The following is a 19789-nucleotide window of genomic DNA, read 5'->3' as shown; positions in this document are numbered from 1 at the left end:
CTGCCCTGGAAGAGTTCCCAGTGCTGTGGGCATGGGTGTGTGCAGTGTGGGCATGGTATTTGACCCTAGCCCAGAGTCTCCACTCCCTTCCTGGCATCCTAGAGATCTTAAGAGGCCAGGCTGGCTGCTGAGACTGAGTTTGGAAAAACTCCTTCACACAAACCATTTAGCAAAGATATCTGTGACTTTCTGGTTAAAAATAATAATAATAAACTAGGGGATGGGGGGAAGATGTCATTTTTCCCTGGAAAGGTTGGTGGTGGGAGAAGTATTGTGGAGCCTTAGCCATGCACGAAAGGGGGGCTGACCGGGAAAGCCCTGTGGATGTGAGTAGAAATGAGGTTTTATGGTTAGGTCCATGTTCCCTGCTCCTGAAAGAAAAGGTCCAGGGCAGCACTGTTAGGGAGCTAAAGGGCTGTCTCTGTACCCCAAGGAGAGGGAACCCCAATTTTGGGAGCACCAAAGAATGAGCAGCCCAGCAGAACAGAATTAAGCCACTGAGTCCAGGCTTCAGAGAAGGAGCAGATGGCCTCCCCAAACCCCTATCAGGACAGACCCAAAACTTATAAATTCACCTTACAGTTCACTGGGCTCACATTCCAACAATACCTCCCCCTGAAGCAGGAGGCCCAGATGAAAGCAAACCCTATTTGGTAGGATTACCTAACTCTCCTGGATGACCTCACTTATCAGAAAGCAGTGGCAGTCACAGTACAAGTGTACCCTAGACTCCCTGCTCTGTCCCTCCCCAAACCTCTTCACCTCTGAAACCCATTCTTTGAGACCTGAGAGTTCAAGAGAAAAAGGATCGAGAAATTTCGGAGCTGGGAGACAGCTGCTAGCCTTCAGTGCACTAAAAGCTGAGCTAAAGGCCGGATCCCTGGGTGGAGAGTCCCAGGATGGAGTGGTAGGACTGTTCACTGTCCCCCGTTCTGTATGCCCCTCATTCACAGCCATTTGTGCTAGCCCCTCACCAGGTGTTCACCCCTTTACAAGTCTATCTGTTCCCCTTGAGCACCAATCACCCTGCATTTGCCTCCCCTCCAGAGGAGGCTTCCTATGCTCTAGTTACATTTTTGTAACTTCATCCCTCCAGAATTAAAGAACTCTGCTAGCCGATTTCCTAGATCGCCAGATACAGCTTTTCGGTTGGTCTCTGCAGATATCTCCGTGAAGAAGTTTTTTCTAGCTACTGCATATAAATATGTCTGTTCAGAGATAGATGGGCCTGAGTCCCAATGCACACACATCACAAGATAATTACACCTTATATACATACAGATATCTCTTTAGAGTTATATTCGAAAGTGTCTATAACTCTACAGAGATAGCAACATGCACATATAGGACTATAATTACTTACGTGTATTTTTATAACTATGTAGTTATAAACAGATATGCTTATATATAGTGCTAATAATATAGAAATATCTCCATAGCCATATATGGCTCTCAGTGAATGTTCTAACTACTCTATATCACAATCAATAAGTATCTATCTCCTGATACATAATTCTAACAATATACATTTATCTATATAGCTATTCAGAGATATAAATCTGTCAGAATATCAAATGTCCATAAAGCTGTATGGCTATAACAGAGTCATCTATTTTCCCATATATAAATCTCCTGTAACTATTGTATATGTACAAATACAATGGAAATAATTATATTTTCCTCAATCATAAATCTGCAAATACAACCACAGCATATTTAGGTATGGTAAGAAACAAAGCAATATTTTCTAGACATCAGTCTGTCAATAGAGCCACCAATGCCTCCAAACAGAGAGAGTTATAGAGAGAGTTATAAATAAACTCTCCAGATGTGAATGGATCAGTAGAACTAGATGTAAACACGGCTCCAAGCTGGTCTTTCTTCTCCTTTGTAAGATATTCCTGAAGCAAGCCCAGTCAGGTCACATATAGCAAGAAGCTGAGGTGTCTGGGTACTGCTATCCCCTCTGCCCCTCCCCAAGGAGAGCTGGAGGTCGCTGGACTTTGGAAAAGAAACCATGTAGGAGTGGTGGTGGGGGCAGTGTCCGTTCCCAACGCAGCCCAGAAGCCCCTTCCATCAGTTTCCGGGTTGCTGAGAGCTCTGGCAAGTGGAGAGGCCTAAGGGAGAAAAATGAAAAAGCAAGATTCTGGCTTGAGTCTTTGTGTTCCGTCTCAGGCCCAGAACCCTCTCACCAGGGAAGCCCCAACACGCACCGGATCGAGATCGGGAGAGCCCGAAAGGAAGCTGGGGAGAAAGCGAGCTGCCGGCGGGCTGCGGAGGCCCAGGCCGAGCAGAGTCTCCAGGCCGTACCTGGCCGCCCGAGCCCCACCGCCCCGGGCCGCTGCCTCGCCGGCTGCGGCCGCGGGGAACGCCAGACCTGGGCCCTCTCCCGAGCCCTGCGCTCAGCGCTTCACGGGTTGTATTTTATGGCTATTTTGTCCGATTGCTTTATCACAGTGTCCTCCACCCTGTGTTGTTCTTAAATGTGAGAACGCCCAGGGCTCTCTTTCCAGTGTGTGTGTTAAGCTTTAAAGAAGTGACTTGAGGGGATAGCGTATTTCTCCGTCCCTTTTCAGACCAAATGGGGTCACCCGATACTGAAAAAGAATCCAAAGCTCTGAAAAGATTTGTGATTTAAATCTTTTAGAAGTTCTCACATTCGTTATGGTCATTTTCTTTTTCTAAAAAAGTTGGCTAATTTGTGTTTTTAGAGTCCTCTGATTTTTTGGGGTGTGTGTGTAAAATTGTTTTGAAAGGAGGGATTTCGTTAGACCCGAAACTGTGGAGTAGCTTTCTCCCCAGCGAATGTCCAGCGTATCCCTACACCTCTGACTCCCACCTCCCCCAAATAAATAAATTGGTAAAATGATTAGAAAACTGTACCTGGAGAAATCGAGATGGCTGTCGCAGGATCCGGGCACTGTGGTCTTTGCTTCCTTTACCAAAATCAGAAATCAGCTAGGCTCCAAGCTTGAGAAGAAAAATTCAAGGCGCCTCAATCCTTTCTTTCTTTCTTTTCTTTCTTCTTCTTCTTTTTTAAGACCTTCGAAAGGCAACTTTCTCTGTGCCTACTGGAGCCCCAGCCTGGCTCTCCCCACTCCCGGGTAGCCACAAATGTTTTTCTGCTTCCATCCCAGCCGGGGCTCAGGCTGGGACCTTCCCGAACCTCTGCCGCCCCAACCCTCTGGCCGGTGAGCATGGGGCTGTGGTCATCATCTCATTCATCCTGCCCCTCAGCCTGACTCTGAATGCTTGGCCTTATCCTTAAAACAGGGGCTCCCAGACAGTCCTCAAAGCCACTGACCACCTCCTATGTGGGGTCCCTTCCCTGATGGAACAAAGCAAAAGCTGGAGAAAAACAAGCAGGAAAAGAGTGGCCTCCTGGCTCTCTCTTCTCTGACCTGAGGACTTTGGGGAGAGGGTTTCCAACCTGAGCCTCTCAAAGGCATATGAAGCTAACTTTCTTCCTTCCTTTCCTGTCTTCCCCTCCAGTGCTGTGATAGTGATTTCTTCCTCTGTCCCCTCCTTAAAGTATCTCCTCTTGCATTTATTGGTATCCTACTAGGGAGGGACTGTTAACTACTGTTTTTATTATTATTTATTATTTGTTGTTATTATGATTGTTGTTAGAGATTTGTTCACCAGGTTTAGGGCACAGCAGCCTGGCCCAGAGGGAGCCCTGCCTGTCACATGTATGTTCAGGCAAGTGCTCACATACACACACCCCTAACACAGTGCACACACATATATGCCCACAAATGCCTGCTATGTTCAGGCCCCTGCACAGCAATTCAAAGAAGGCAGGCGTCCTCCTACCCCGGCACACAAACAACACACTGCCCACTCACTCCAGCATTCAGGCACAAAACCCACCCCCAGACTGATGCCAAAACCCACACCCACCAAGCTTGCAAGGAAAGGAAAATACGTGTAAGAATCCCTTCTCTCCCACAACCTGGAGGGGCAAGTCAGGCCTCTGTCTCTCCCCCAGTCTCCCTCGCTTTCTCTCTTTTTTTTCCTCCTTGTTTACAGCTTCAGAGAGCTCCGGGCCCATAAATCTTGAGAGGCCTACAGAGCGCAGAGCACATTTGTATGCATCGTTAGGACTCGCTAATACCTAAGCCCATTAACGAGCGTGTATGCGCGTGGTTTCCGGTGTGTATTAACTTATAGTTAAATTCTGGAGGAAAGGGCATTGTGAATTAACATATACCAAATTCATCATGGGCTTTTGTCATATCAGATTAGTCAGCCACGGATTTAGGGGAGCAAGTTGCCTGGGTCAGGGTGTACCCACCGTCCAAACTTTAGGGAGCAAGCGAGGGTCTGGGAGGGGGGAAACGAGGACACTCTCATTCATCCCCAGCCTTTCGGCTCCCCAGGCCAAACGCTGCACACCCGCGGGATGGTGGGGTGACAGGAGACCCAGGTCCGGAAGGCTGCAGACCACAGAGGGAGGCGGGCGCAGGGAGGCCCCTCTAGCCGCATGCAGGAGTTGTGCTGGGGAGACTCAGCCTATGGCCTCTATGCTGTCCGGTTTCCGCTTTCGGAGAGAAATGAGAGGAGAGGCAAGTGGAGTCGCTGAACTTTAATTAAACCGAAGAGAAGACAGTAGGGGGAGGCAAAAAAAAAAAAAAAAAACAAAAAAGCAAGCGATAGGAGGAAGAAGAGGAGGCGGCGGCAGAGGACTGGAAGGGAGTCCCGGCCCTGGGAAGCCTGGAGCTCTCTCTCAGAGACTGAAAACTGTGTGATGGTTAGAAAGTGTTCCTTTCCCCACCCCAACTACTCCGCCCTAGTTGAGAAGGCTAATTCCGGCCCTCTTTTTTAAAGAAAAAAGAGAAAGAGAAAGCAAAGAAAAAGGAAAGGTAAAGAAAATCTAATATATTGCTTTTCAGCCAAGTGCTCCTGGTTCCAATGACTCAGACCCTCTTGCAGCCCCAAGGATCTGGATAATTGGGTCTATACAGGCAGAGATGAAAGATGCCAGTTCTAGAGGGAGGAAGGTCCGTCTCTTGGGGTCCTGTGCAAAACGGCAAAGACCAAACTAAATGATTGTGCCCATGTAGAACTGCTTGCTTATTTAAACCCAGCAGACTAGGGGGGTGGGAGAAGGAAGGGAATAAACAGCCTGGATGGAGAGGGCTGGCGGGAGAGAAAATACCCCCGCCTTCCTTTGCGGGAACAGCCCGGGGCCTCCCCTGCGCAGCCAGGACTGTGAGCCGCGGGCCAGGCCGGGGGCCGAGGGCCGGGCTGGGGGAGGGGCAGGGTGGGGGCGTGCCCTCCCCGGGCGCTGTGAACTTTAGCTGGGCCGCCGCCTGTCAGCCCCAGAAAGCGTTAAAGGTGCAGCAGCCCGCGCCAGCCTCCGCAGCCGCCTTTGTACGCGTGATTTATGACTTCAATCTTGGTTCACCGAGAGTTCACACGGCTTTCGCTGCTGTTGAAGGTTAAAAGATGGTCTTCGCTTGACAAGTGGGACTATTGAAAATTCCTTCTTCTTCGTTTTTTTTTTTTTTTTTTTTAAAGAGGGAAGAGCAGAGGCTCAGGAGAGAGAGAGAAAATTTGGGGGGAGGGGATGGGGTTGCAGGTGGGGCAAAACGGTAGGTCAGGCAGGTTTGTCCCCCTACATTGGGGATTTTTTTTTATAGCTATGGTTTGAGAGAGGGGAGTAAAAAAGAGGGGGAAGCTAGGGAAGGAATTTAAAGATCTCTAGTATTTGGAGGCCAAAGGGTAGCATTTAAAAAACTCACCTCAAGTGCTTCCACAGTTAATTATCTGGATAACTTGTGTTACATCCCCTAAATGGCCCTCCTCTTGGGACCCAAGGGGAGCCAAGTAAGGAGAGAACTTGGGTGAAGGGTGGGAGGAGTGTTGCCCCATGGCAGTGGTTGCCTACCAAGAGGTTTGCTTGGCCAACCATCAACCTTACCGGGGTGGCTACTTTACTAGTGTGTTCTTATACCCACAGAATTGGACAAGGGCATTTTTAGGTCTTAGTCTCCCAATTTCTTCGTCCTGTGGGTTTAGCTTGACATTTTTATCTGATGCAAGTGAAAAGGCTGATGGGAAGGAAGGCTGTAAAGTTGGAATTTGAACTGTTTCTAATCCCAAATTCCCTTGGTCCATGAGCTAGTCCCTCGTCCTTCTAACATTTTGGAGAAGATAGTGCCACAGCAGAGACTGTGATCAAGGATCTCCTAATGGCCAGAAGATAAGGCCCCTTTGTGGTCTAAGGCCTTGAGTATTTGGAAGAATAAGAATCTCTCCATATGTTCAGATTACCAGAGAGAGAAAGAGAGAGAGAGAGAAGATAACTTGGAGCTAGGAGGGTCTGCATGGCTCTTTGAAGTTCCTTTAAGATATTTTTTAAATATCCTGGAGTGGAATTTTGGGATTATGAGCATCAGGGAGGGGAGCAGCAGAGAGCTGGGTCTGGTGTTGGGCATGGCTCCATAGCTGCATTTAAGAACCATGTCATTATGGATGCCATGTATAAGATGTCTTCTTAAGATCAGAGCCATCTCCTCAAATCCAGATCTAGGAACCAAGGCATCCACACTAAAACCAGTGCTCCCTGTTTCTCTTCTGAGTAGAGCTGAAGAGGCATTTCATTACAGTATGAAGACTCCTAGGCTATCCTCATGAGAGGGGAGAGCCAGGAAGATGACCACCTCCCCCTGAGACACCCAGCACCATCCCCTCCTACAAGGGTTTCATATATAACCCGCAGAATAGGCAGTAGGGAATAGAGAATCCAGAGTCCATGTTCTGAGGTCATTTTGGCAGACATGGCCTTCAGGCCTCAAGAAAAACAGAGGAGCATATGGCACTGTTTTAGATGTTTGTGGCAGGAGGTAGCTATTAGGAGCAATCGGCCTAGGAGTCTAATGTATCTCTTCCAGGTTCTGGTTGGGAAACATAAGAATGAACTTCATGGCTTCTGGAGTAATGTCTGTATTGAAGTCCCTTCCAACCATCTCTTACTATGTTGCTCCCTGGGAAATAATTTCAGTAGGTTTGTGCTTATCTGCAAGTCTGGAATAATTATGAATTATTAATTCATAATTAAGACTGTTGATTGTGACCATTGCTTTCCAGTGGATCCATTTATCTCCTCCTCTGTGAGGTAGAAGGCAGCCTCTGTCAGCCCCTGCCCTTGGTAAAAAACAAACTGAGGCTGGCCCCTCTTAGAGGAAGTCTTTGAACTTGGCCATGTGTGGGATGATTGCCTCATTACCAGTCATGTTGCATCTCAGAGTATTTGTGCAATACAACCACTTCCCACTAACTTGAGATTTCAAAGTGCTTTGGAGAGAGAGCTCATGGAGAGAGAGCATGAGGCTTGAGAGTGAGACTCTAGCAGAGGAAGTGGTTTAGCCAATCTCTGTGTGGAGACAGGAATTAAGGTGAGGTGACAGGATTCCCAGGAACACTTCCCAAGCAATCTGGGATCAGGAATGGGCCTTCTGTCTTCCCTGCCCTAAAGAAATACTAGGGCTCTTGAATATGCACCTGGCCCCATTTTCTGCCCTCTCTTGTCCCCAGATGGCCTCCCATTGGGAGGCACAGGCCTCAAGACACACAGCATGCCCTCACATGTTAGGGGGTAGGAAAGTGGGATCTGCCAGTTGCTTCACATCTATGAAAGACCAAGAGAGGGAGAAAATTGCTCCTCTCCTATGAGATAATTTCCCTCTAAACACCTGTCTGCAACTTACCCTCAGCACTGAAACAGTTGTTTTCATCTCCTTTTCCCTCTTTTCTTGCCCTCTAGAAATGCAGGTAGGGAGGCTGAGGGCAGGGCCACTGCACCTGGAGAAAGAGACAGAAGGAAATGAGGTAGGGGTGTTGTAAATCTCTTATTTCCGCAAGTTTCATCTCCATTCTTCAAGTCCAAGTCAACTCCCTGAAACCAGAACTGTAGGAAGCCCTCTATCTTCATTCTCCCCAACTCTCTAACTTTTCTTATGGAAAAGGAGTTCGTCTTCCCTCCCTGTGGTCCAGGCTGCTCTAAAACCTTTGCTTTAAGAATACTACCAAAGGACATTTGGGGACCCAACCCCTGTGTATCTCTCAATACCTGTCTAGTCCAGAGTGAGGCCAGTTGCCTGGCCTGCACATCACCACTTTGTATCTTACCAGTGGGGTGGTCTGTGTGGTCATCTCAACCTCCCTCCCCAAACTCACATGCTCTTTCCCCAAGCCACCCCAGGATTTCTTGGTCTTCCCTCAGCCAGGAAGCAGGTAGAAGCCCATCTAGAGAGTACCCTGGAGCTGGCTATTTAATTTACTGTTTGATGATGAATAAAGAGACCTTGGGAAAAAAGAGAAGGAGCAACAGGGCCTGGCGTCCTCCCCACAAGCCCCTCCTCTGTACATTGGCTTCCTCGATGAAACAGTGCACTGTTGTTCTTGGACAACCATTCTCTACCATCTTCCTTCGAAGGGTTTGCGTTTCACCCTCCGTTCACCCCTATTAATCACCCCAGCAGCTAACATCACCCAGCCCCCGCTGGCCCTTTCTCTTCTTCTTGCCCTTGTATTCATGGTGGAGCATTTCTCACTGCTGCATGCCTCACAAAGACCCCTCCTCTGACACAAGATCCCTTCCCCTCTCCAGCAACCCCATCCACAGTGGGCACTACTCACTGTTCCAGATGTTCTGACTACCAGGTTCCACTCCTGGGCCCCATCTCTCAGCTTTCCCCACAGCCACTGTCCCATTCCATTCACACACCTTCCTTTAGGTACCTCAACTCACCCCCTGCTTCAGTCTCTCCCATCCCATTCCTTCCTCCACACCCCATCTACTTGTAGCCCTCATCTACCATTCTATATTCTCCTTGCTTCTCTTCTCTTTCCCTTCACAGGATGTTCCCCAGGCCCTTCAGGTAATAGTCTGAAGCCCTTTCCTTCTGATCCTGAGAACCTGAGAGGCATTGTAGCCCAATGGTAACAAGTGTGGGAGGAATCCTAGTTGCAGAGCTGAGGCTAGCTACTGCCCTGAACAAATTACTTATCCTCTCTGGGCCATCCATAAAATAGACATATCCACTGACCTTGTAGAGTTGTGTGGATCCGATTAAATCAGATAGACCCAATCATTCAGCAGGGGCTTGGTAAATACTAGTTATTGATATTAGAAGCTTCTTGTGAAGAGAGAAAGTGAGTTTGTTTTTTGTGTTTGTGTGTTTTTGTTTTTGAGACATCATCTCTGTTGCCCTGGGTAGAGTGCCATGGCATCACCTTAGCTTACATCAACCTCAAACTCCTAGGTTCAAGTGATCCTCTTGCATCGGCCTTCTGAGTAGCTGGAACTACAGGTGCCCAACATGATGCCCAGCTAGTTTTTCTATTTTTAGTAAAGACAGGGTCTGGCTCTTGCTGAGGCTGATCTCCTGAGCTCAAAGCATCCACCTGCCTTGGCCTCTGTGCTGGGATTACAGGCTTGAGCCACTGCACCTGTCCTGAAAGTAATGTTCTCTGGAGTCCAATGAAAGTGAAGGATTGCCTCCTCCAGCACCTGAGAGGGAACAATAAAAATTACATAGTCTCACAGATAAGCAGGACCCTTTGACCAGGTGGCCACACTCTTCTATTAGCCCTACAGGGTCTCAATTTTGGCCACACTGGAACCTCCTGGCAAGCTTTTAAAAATATTAAAGTCTGGGTCCTCCCTCTAGAGCAGTGTTTTTCAACCTTTGAAATCTCACAGCACACTTGAACCTATACTTAAAACTTGCGTAGCAGGGTGGCGCCTGTGGCTCAGTCGGTAAGGCGCCAGCCCCATATACCGAGGGTGGCGGGTTCAAACCCGGCCCCGGCCAAACTGCAACCAAAAAATAGCAGGGCGTTGTGGCGGGCGCCTGTAGTCCCAGCTACTCGGGAGGCTGAGGCAAGAGAATCGCTTAAGCCCAGGAGTTGGAGGTTGCTGTGAGCTGTGTGAGGCCACAGCACTCTACCGAGGGCCATAAAGTGAGACTCTGTCTCTACAAAAAAAAAAAAAAAAAAAACTTGCGTAGCACACTTATGTTGATCAAAAAATTGAGTAAAACTAAGAATATACTTATTGTGGTTGAACTTCTTTCAAAAATAATTTAATTTTTTTTTTTTGAGACGAGTCTCACTTTTTCACCCTTGGTAGAGTGTCATGGCGTCATAACTCGCAGCAACCTCAACCTCTTGGGCTCAAGCAGTTCTCTTGCCTCAGCTTCCCTAGCAGCTGGGACTACAGGCACCCACCACAACGCCTGTCTATTTTTAGAGATGGGGGTCTCACTCTTGCTCAGGCTGGTCTCAAACCTGTAAGCTCAAGGCAATCCACCCGCCTTGGCTTCCCAGAGTGCTAGGATTACAGGTGTGAGCCACTGCATCTGGCCTAATTAATGATCTTTAAAAATATTCTTGGCACACCAGTTGAAAATCACTGCTCTAGAGATTCTTTTTTTTTTTTAACAGTAGAAACCCCTGTACTTTATTGATCTGATTTGTTCACAGTTAAGCCTCCTGCTTCAAGGATCAAAGGGCCAGCTAATGTGAGGGAAGGTGGTGTCTTGAACCTTCCATAATCAAGGATCTCCAGGGCTTTCCCAGCCCAATGCTTGTCCTCTGCCCTCATGCCTGGGAGGAAAGGAGGAGGTGGCTCTTGGGGGTAGGGGGCAGCTACCGGGATTTTAGTGAGGGGTTGGGGGGCCCAGGCCAGTTCTTCACAGCAGGAGGTAGAAAGGATCACATAAAGTTCTTTATTACAGACCTACAAAAAATGAGAGAATTATATATTACTCTCACTTGTTCTGGTTTCTTTTTACAAAATTGCAGCAGGAAAGAAAGACGTTAGGAGGCAGATGTTCACATCAGGAGGGACCAAGGTGTTGCTGCGTGACCAGGAACGCTGTGGGCTGGCCCTGGGCTCTCCCCAAGCATCCTGGAGAACTGAAACAAGCCCTGGAAGCAGACAAGAGCAGGTGGGTGGGAAGGCGCTGTCCCCAGGCCAGCAGCAGCACCATTCCTCTGACGGCCACCCTGGCAGTCAGCCGGCTCAAAAACACGAGTGGCTCTTGGGTTTGGAGGCTGGTCTCCAAAGCACGGGCCACAGGGGCCAGACAGAGGGAGGTGGCAGAAAGGGCCAGCACAGAGGACTGTGAGTTCTATGGGGATCCCTCCCTGGGACCATGGGGGTCTCAGGCGGTCAGGACTCTTCCCTGCTTGTCAGCCAATCAGCTTCTTCAGGAAGGCTTCCAGCTGGTCCTCATCCTTGATGCCCACAAACTTGTCCACCACATCCCCGTTCTTAATTGCTAGCACGGTGGGTACTGCTGACACCTCATATTCTAATTTGGTTTTCCTGGAGTAGGACCTGGGCATCTGGATTCTTAAAAAAAACGCCCCAGGTAATGCTAATGTGTAACCAGAGGTGGAGATGTGGGCCTGAGAAAGTAAGAGGAGGGCTGCTCCTTCCACCAGAGCAGGAAGAGGAAAGATGCTGAGCCGAGAGCCTTTTCTTAGCATGGGACACGCCTCACCAGTGGCACTGCTCCAGTGAGGGGAGGGTGTCACTTAGAATTAGCTTCTCTTGAGATCCCAGGATTTTAGAGACTCTCATCTTTTTGTTTCTTGTAACTATTAGGACTAGAAAGGGGCTACCTTGAGGGGAGACAGGGGAATGGACAAACTGACCTCTTAGAGGTCCCTCTCTCATCAGAAAGGAATATGGTCTCCAGACCACCAGTGATGGAGGCAGAGGCAGCTACCCAACCAGTGGGAAAATTTGTAGTTACATAGTAAATGGAGTTTATACCTGGTTGCTATAATAATAGGCCAAGCAATTAGGATACAAGTTTCTAGGATCTTTTCCTATATTTCCAAAAAGATAAATCACCCCTGGGAACAGAATCTGCATATTGTAATTAACTGATAAATATTTCATGCCTTGTTCAAACTTTCTCCTCCTCTATTTAATGGCCACAAACTTGAGCACAGAGGAAAGAGGGGAGTGAGGAGGGTGGGGGATGGGTAAGGTTCTTCACTGGCTTTGGGGAGGGAGAAATTGTCTTAGTTTTTTATTTACTCTGCTCCTGTTCTTTGAAGAAAACATTGCTCACCTGGAGAAAATCAGGTCACAGGTGGTAAAGGGTGTGACTTGGGTTTTTTGGCCTCAGTCCTAAACTCCCCCAGGAGAGGCCAGTCTTCAGTGACCCTGGGGGCACTGGGAGCAGCAGGCTTTGGAGTCCAAGGGCCCAATGTTTGAATACAGCTCAGTTCTGCCACTTATTAACTAGATGGCTTTAAGAAATTTTACTTATCTAAAACTCAGTTTCTTCATCTGTAAAATAGGAGTGGCAATTTGTACCTTGTAGGATGGCCTGTGCTCTTAATACATGATAACTATTATCAACAGTAATAATTTATAATTAGTAGTGACTTTATTACATTCCAATGTACTCCTTCCCTTGCCCAGCTCACCCCAGTGTTTAGGGCACCTAAACAATTGAATGCTTACTGTGAGTAGGGTGAATGCTTTATCTCATTTAATCAACATAGCAATTCTATGAAGGGAGTATCTTACTTGTATTTTCCCTTTTTATTATTCATGAGGGTAGAAATTAACTATCTTGCCCAGAGTCACACGGCCAAGTGGTTAAGAGCACAGGTTATGCAGTCTGATTATGTAGTTTCAAATTTGGGGTCTACCATTTAATTATAGATGCTTCTCAACTAACATTGAGGTTATGCCCCAATAAACCCATTATAAGTTTAAAACATTGTATTATAAGTCGAAATGCATTTGATACTCCTAACCTAGCAAACATTATAGCTTAATCTAGCCTAAGCTATAATGTGCTTAGAACACTTACATTAGCCCACTGTTGGGCAGAATCATCTAACACAAAGCTTATTTTATAATAAAGAGTTGAACATCTCATATAACTTATTGAATACTGTATTGAATATATATATATATATTTTTTGCAGTTTCTGGCTGGAGCTGGGTTTGAACCCGCCACCTCCAGCATATGGGGCCGGCGCCCTACTCCTTTGAGCCACAGGTGCCGGCCTGAATACTGTATTGAAAGTGAAATCCAGAACGGTTGTATGGGTACTCAAAGTATGGTTTCTTGGCTTGGCGCTGTGGCTGGTGCCTATAATCCTAGCACTCTGGGAAGAAAAGGCAGGTGGATTGTCTGAGTTCATGGATTCAAGACCAGCCTGAGCAAGAGGGAGACCCCATCTCTAAAAATATCAGGGCATTGTGGAGGGTGCCTGTAGTTCCAGTTACTTGGGAGGCTGAGGCAAGAGAATCACTTATCACAAGAGTTTGAGGTTGCTATGAGCTATGATGCCACGGGACTCTACTGAGAGCGATAGAGTGAGACTGTGTCTCAAAAAAAAAAAAAAAGGTTTGGCACCTGTAGTTCAATGGTTAGGGTGCTGGCCAAATACATTGAGGCTGGCAGGTTCGATCCTGGCCAGGGCCTGCTAAACAATGACAACTGCAACAACAAAAAAATAGCTGGGCGTTATGGCAGGCGCCTGTAGTCCCAGCTATTTGGGAGGCTGAAGCAACAGAATCGCTTAAGCCCAAGAGTTTGAGGTTGCTGTAAGCTGTGACATCACGGTACTCTACCAAGGGTGACATAGTGAGACTCTGTCTCAAAAAAAAAAAAGAAATATATATATATATAGTTTCTTCTGATGGTATTATTTTGGCACTAGCAAAGCAAAGAGTTGAGAACTATCAGACCTCAGGACTATCCATAATAGCTATAAGATGCAGTATATGCTACTCTGAGCCTCAGTTTCTTCATCTATAAACTGGGAATATGAATGGTATCTGCCTGAAAGGTAGCTAGCTATGGGAACTAAGTGAGAAATACAGGTACAATCCCCTAGCTCAATCCTGGCATGTGCTGTAACTGACCAATAAATGTGAGTTGTCCTCATCACTATACCACTCAACAACTCAAGGCCCTCTGTGTCTCCTGCTCTTTCGGTGTTATTTGAGAGATGAGCGTGTCTGAGGGTTCTCCAGAGGTCACTGAGCTGCTCTCTCAATAACTCCCCCTCCAACATACACACTTCAGTACCCAGGACTTTGGGAAAAGGACACTAAGCAGATTATGACTCCATTTCGGGAATTAAATCAAAACTCAAGACTAACTCAATTTGGCTTCTGATGAGAGAGAAAGGTTAAAAGGGAGTGAGGAGGCGTCTGGGTGTGCTCTGAGAATTATAATTAGTTCTGGATCCTCGTCCCCAGCCCCTCCACAGGGCCATGGCCAAGGAGGAGCCCCTGGAGGAGGAATGAAGGAGCCTTAGAAGTCTGTGTCACCTGAAAATGCGTAAGGCACTGGGAAATTATCCACAAACATATCTCCATGGGAGATCTTCCCTGACTCTCTCAGCCTGGCCCTGGATGTCAGGGGATCCCAGACTGGATGAAAGAGCCCTGCTGGTGGCAGTCGCTTCCCTGGAGAAATACATGAGCTGATGTTTTCCTCTTTAGAGCTATCTAAGCGGTACTGATACATTGCCAAACCTTATTTTCAAGTGCATTTATTATCCTAAAAACATTATCACATGTGTATGAGTAGAAACACGTGTTATGTGTGTGAACAGTCACTCAACTTATTCAGCTTCATACAGTTACCCCAGATTATTCTGAGCACAGTAAACTCAAAGTAAAAATCCATTTCTACTCAAGTGAGAGTGGTCAATATTTTGTCCTGTGCTCTCAACACTCCCCATGCAGGTTTAAAAAGACTATTGTTTCCCATTATATAGAACGACAAACTGAGGCACGAGGAGATGAGTAGCTTGTTTAGACTTACATACGCTATGGTGGATCTAAGGAAGATTTCAAAACAGAAACCAGTGTCTTTGGAGAGAGAGAGAGACGGGGAAAGCCCCACCTCAGCTCTAACCTGCAGGCTCTGAGAACAGAGCGTTGAGAGTGCCTGGGAGGCGGGGGCTGCAGAGGGAGGGACTCCCCGGCTTGCCAAACAGCAGGGCCTCAGGCAAGAGCGTCGCCAGCGCGTCCTCATTCTGCGATTACTGTCAGGGGACCATCCATCAGCGCCGCCCAGGACGCTCGGACCAGACTGCCCGCCGCCCGCCCAGGTCTCTCCAGATCGCATTAGCGTGGGGCGAGGGCTCAGCGAGGCACCGGTCGCTGAGGCAGAGGCGGCTGGCGGTGCTCCGCGTGGGGCGGGGACAACGCGGTGGGGCCCCTGTAGCCGCAAGGGAAAGGACGCCGCCTCCTCTCGGTCCAACTCCTACTCACCCCCACCCGACCCCGCGTCTAAGGTTGATAAAGGGGCACTGGAATGGGGGCAGGGAGCACAGGGCAGAAGGCGCAGAGAGGGCGCCAGGGTAGTGGCCAGAAGAGTCACCAAGAGCAGGAGAGAAACGCCTGTAAGGGGAAAGCAAGAGAAAATCCGCTGGGGAGGGGAGAGGCTGAAAAGGGAGTTCACAGATTGGGTTAAGTGGGAGAGGAGGACTTAAAGGGGAAGAAGAGAAGATGTGGATTGTAGAGGGAAGGCGAATCCGACAGGGACAGACGGAGAGCATGGAAACAGGAAACCACAGGCTGTCAGGGGTGGAAGAAACTTCAGAGATAATCCACCGCAACCCCTCATTTTACAGAAGAAAAGAGGTCCAGAGAGGGGAGTCCCTCACCAAAGATCATTCCAGCTGCAGGTGGGCCAGCTCCTGGCCGGAAGCTTATTTATTCTTTCAACTCACCTGTTTCCAGCATCTGCTCTGTGCTGGGCTGGGGGCAGCTGAGATGATGCAGGATCAGTTCCTGCCCTCCAGAGGCTGCTTTCTTTCCTCTCTCACCCCCAGCCACAGTCCCCGGAACCCTACCTCTCCTGGCCACCGAACCCTCCTTGCCCTCTGCTATCTGTTAGACCTCACTGAGCAAGGCACTTCTGTGGAAGAACCTCCCTCCCCCGCTTCCCACAGGGCTCCCTAGGAGCTGAGACAGGTACTTCAGAGTTTGGCCAGCCCGCTTGTGCTCCCTCCCACAGACAACAGGGAAAGCCTGAAAGCCAGCCCCTTATTTCCTGCTCAGTTTTTCCTAGGGATGGACAAATCCCACAGGTTGCAGTGAGATCAAACTATGGTAAGGAGGACTGAGGTTGGACATCAAGAAGTATTTCCAGGTACCACAGTTTGGAACCATTTTTTGCTGGAGCTTTAAAGCAGCTGTCCCTCTCCTGAGAATAGCGTTGGTGCGTCTTCTAGGCAAGGACTTGGCTTCCTCAGATTCTCCAGCTGCCCATGGATGAGGCATTGTGCTGGGCACGTTAGGGCTCCTTATATCTGCTCTCTGTCCCTGGGGTCTGTGCTTTAGGCATGGGTGAATTGACAACCCCCTGGCTACCTCCCCAGTCACTGCCAGCTCCATCATGAAATCTCTGAATCCTCTGCAACTCCCAGATCACCTCACCCTTCCTCATTTCTCAGGAAGGACCACGTCTGAGTAGTTCCATCTGTCCTCTCCCTTTAAACCTATTTCCTGATGACCAGGAAGTGCCTCTTTACATCAGGTTTGATCTTCTCTTGCTGCCATATGTCATGACAGTGCTGAAGCAGCATGTTTTTCTACAGCCACCTCTCCTACGGGTGATGGACACCCAACCCTCAGTGATTAGGCAGGAAGTGGGGACAGCATTCAGCTGGGCAGCGCCTGTGGCTCAATATGCCAGAGGTGGTGGGTTCAAACCCAGCCCCGGCCAAAAACTGCAAAAACAAACAAACAAACAAACTCTGGAAATGTCTTTTTCCTCCATTTGAAACAAGCTCCTGTTTACACTGAGGTGTTTGATTTCAAGAAGGCGCCCTCTTTCTACAACAGCCCAGTTTGCATATGATGGGAGGCAAATGTGGAAGAATCTTAGCTTTTGTACCAATCTTCAAAGAGGCATGAAACTCAGGAAAGGAGAGAGATAAGCGGACCTTAGACATGAACAGATTTCATTTCCTATCCTCTTGTTCTAGCCCCAACTCCCAGGTCTGGGCCCCCAGAGGGCAAGAGAGACAAATACTCCTGAAGCCCCAACTTGAAACCCACAATCAAATTTCACTTTCCTCCTTGTTGCAGGCACAGGGATGCCTCTGGATCTAACCCATGAAAAAGCCTGGGAAATAGGCTGCAGCCCCTGCCAATTCCTCCAGAGCAGTGTCAGCTTCACCTCAGGAGCAATGTTAGAAGTTGACAGGTCGGACATAGACTGTGAGACATTTCCTCCAGGGCATGCCAGATAAAGGAGTTGGAGCACCCAGCCTAGAAAGGCACCCAGGGAAGGAGGCCCTGGCAACAACTCTAGTGTCTCTGGACTAACTTCACATACGTTGTGTCACGTGATCCTCAGTGCCCAGTTCAGTGCCAGGAACAGGATGCACGCTGGTTATACTAATGGATGAATGAAGAGCCACAAGAGGAAGGTCAGGATCCTCAATTATAGATGAAGAAACAGAGGTGCAGAAAGGTTAAAAGACTTGCTGAAGGTCACATGTCTCATCACGGGCAAAGCCAAGTTTCAACTGAGTGCCACTTCGGTAGCACAGGATGGTAGAGAAGAAGGAGGCAGAAAGGGAGGGAATAAACTATCAGACATCACACCAGTGGACAGAGGAGAGCTCTGTAAAGAGATGCTCCCTGAGAAAGATATTATTGAAGATGGTGCAGGATTTAAAATAATTCATTGATGGTTGACTTGCAGCATATACACAGTTCTGCTCATAACATGGAGAGGCCAACGGGGGACCAGGCCTCTGATGAACAGAACAGAAAACCATCACTGAGAGTCTGAATACCTAACCCCCAGAACTTTGCTAGTCTTAAATGCTGTGTGACATTAGGCAGGCCATGGCCCTCTCTGTGCTCTTAGAGCTGGAGATGACAAATGAGGAAGAAGGTATATTTGGGTAAGAATGGCCAGGTCATTATCCTCAGGGCAACAATTGGAGGCATCAAGTTCTTACTTTCTTAGATCTATCTTTGTTGTTGTTACTTTTGTGTGAGTTTAATTATTTTATTTTATTTTTTAATAGGAAATACATGTACATGGCTCAAAACTCAAAATCATCAAAAGTTATTCAATGACAAGTAAGTCTGCCCCCATCCTCAGGACTCCCAGGCCACACGGGTCCTCATGGTATTATAACTACAGTAACTACTGTCTTCTGTAACCTTCCAAAGATATTTTCTGCTCCTCCTGACTTGTACCCCAAAGTCACCACAAAGCTCAGTTGAGCACTGATATTTTCAGACGAGGTAGTAAAGATGTTCTGGCCCTTGGACTAGAGGGGCCTTTGAGAACTAATGATCCTCAATTTCCCCTTCCCACCCTGATACGGTGCAGAAACACTAGGTGAGAGGCTGGAGTCAGAGGCAGGAATGCCCCACCTCCCGGGGCTCTAGTCCCACACATTGCTGCCCTCTGAGCCTTGCAGACCCACTGGGCCCTCCATGTTAGCCTAGTTGAGGTGTACACCCAGTTAAGTCCTGCTCACGTTTTCCAGAGAACAAGCCTCCATGCCTTTTCTCTACCACCTGTTGCATCATTGGGAAGCCTTCCTTTTTTTCTTGTCACTTGGGGTGGAGTGCTATAGCGTCAGCCTAGCTCACAGCAACCTTTAACACTTGGGTTCAAGTGATCCTCTTGCCTCGGCAGTCCAAGAAGCTGGGACTACAGGTGCCTGCCACAATGCCCAACTCATTTTCTATTTTTAGTTCAGGCTAGTCTTAAACTCCTGAACTCAAGCAATCCCCCACCTTGGCCTCCGAGCACTAGGATTACAGGCATGAGCCACTGCACCCAGCCTAAGCAATCATTACTGAGCTCTATCACAAGTTCTTGGAATACACGGCGCTCAAAACAAAGAAAGACCTCTGCCTATTTGGAGTTCACATTCTAACAGGTAAAAACAGATCAACAACATATTTACATAATAAGTAAATAATATTGTATATTAGAAAGTGATAATTGTTACAGAAAAGAAAGATCAAGGAAAGAGGAATCAGGATGGAGGGGAAGTCTGAGATTCAAGGAGGTCTCACTGACAGTATGGTATTTCAACAAAGACTAAGAGCTGACAGAGGTAAGCCTTATAGATATCTTGGCCACAGTATTCTTAGAGAGAATAGCTGGTACAATGGTCCTGTGGCAGGAGCATGTCTGGCAAGACTGTGAGATCTGGAAGCCAATGTGGCTATCGGGGAGTAAGTAAGAAGAGTGGGAGGGGGGAATCAGAGAGGTAATGAGGGGCCAGATGACACAGGGCCTTGTAGGCTGACTTAAGACCTCACTGTTTACTCTGAGCGAAGTGGGGAGGAGGGAAGACATGATTGGACTTCAGGTTTTAAACTGTCCTCCTGTCTTTTGTGTTGACAATAGATTGCAGGGGTGCAAAGGAAGATGCAGGGAGACTTCTTGAAAGGTTGCGCTAAAGCAGGTGAGAGGTGAGTGGCTTGGGCTGGAGTGACAGTAGTGAATGTGGCGAGAGGCCTGGATTCTGGATTTGGTGGCAGTTTCCTCTTCCTTGGCTTCCATACTTTCACTGTCTTCACTATCTCTCCCCTTTTCTAGGTTGTGTGTTCCCTTTCCTTGAAGGCTGAGTGCTCTCTGAGGATGGGGCTCAATCCCTGTCCCTAGGATCTGCCCTAACATCCAGGGCAGCGCCCTGTGCAAAGGGCAGACAGGCCCATGCTGTCTATGAACAGGTTGACAGGCAGCGCTCCCCAGTCCCAGGCTCCCTGAGCCAAGGGGAGGAGGCTGCTGTCTCT

The 19789-nt window shown here is 48.1% G+C and overlaps 2 long non-coding RNA genes across 2 annotated transcripts; one reads left to right on the top strand and one right to left on the bottom strand.

The window, feature by feature from the left end:
* Positions 1 to 1332: 1332 nt before the first annotated feature.
* LOC128561546 (uncharacterized) lies at positions 1333 to 3979 on the bottom strand. The gene is made up of 3 exons (XR_008373282.1): positions 3870 to 3979; positions 2884 to 3836; positions 1333 to 2117 (listed from the first exon to the last, which is right to left on the bottom strand). It is a non-coding gene; the product is annotated as an uncharacterized LOC128561546 (long non-coding RNA).
* Positions 3980 to 4402: 423 nt separating this feature from the next.
* LOC128561549 (uncharacterized) lies at positions 4403 to 19455 on the top strand. Its single transcript, XR_008373286.1, has 3 exons — positions 4403 to 4865; positions 18055 to 18109; positions 19401 to 19455. It is a non-coding gene; the product is annotated as an uncharacterized LOC128561549 (long non-coding RNA).
* The last annotated feature ends 334 nt before the right edge of the window (positions 19456 to 19789 follow it).

This window comes from Nycticebus coucang, chromosome 12 (assembly GCF_027406575.1).
Source record: "Nycticebus coucang isolate mNycCou1 chromosome 12, mNycCou1.pri, whole genome shotgun sequence".
In the NCBI taxonomy this organism is placed as follows: domain Eukaryota; kingdom Metazoa; phylum Chordata; class Mammalia; order Primates; family Lorisidae; genus Nycticebus; species Nycticebus coucang.
The sequence above is the reverse complement of the archived record's forward strand: the minus strand, read 5'-3'. Positions and strand labels throughout refer to the sequence as shown.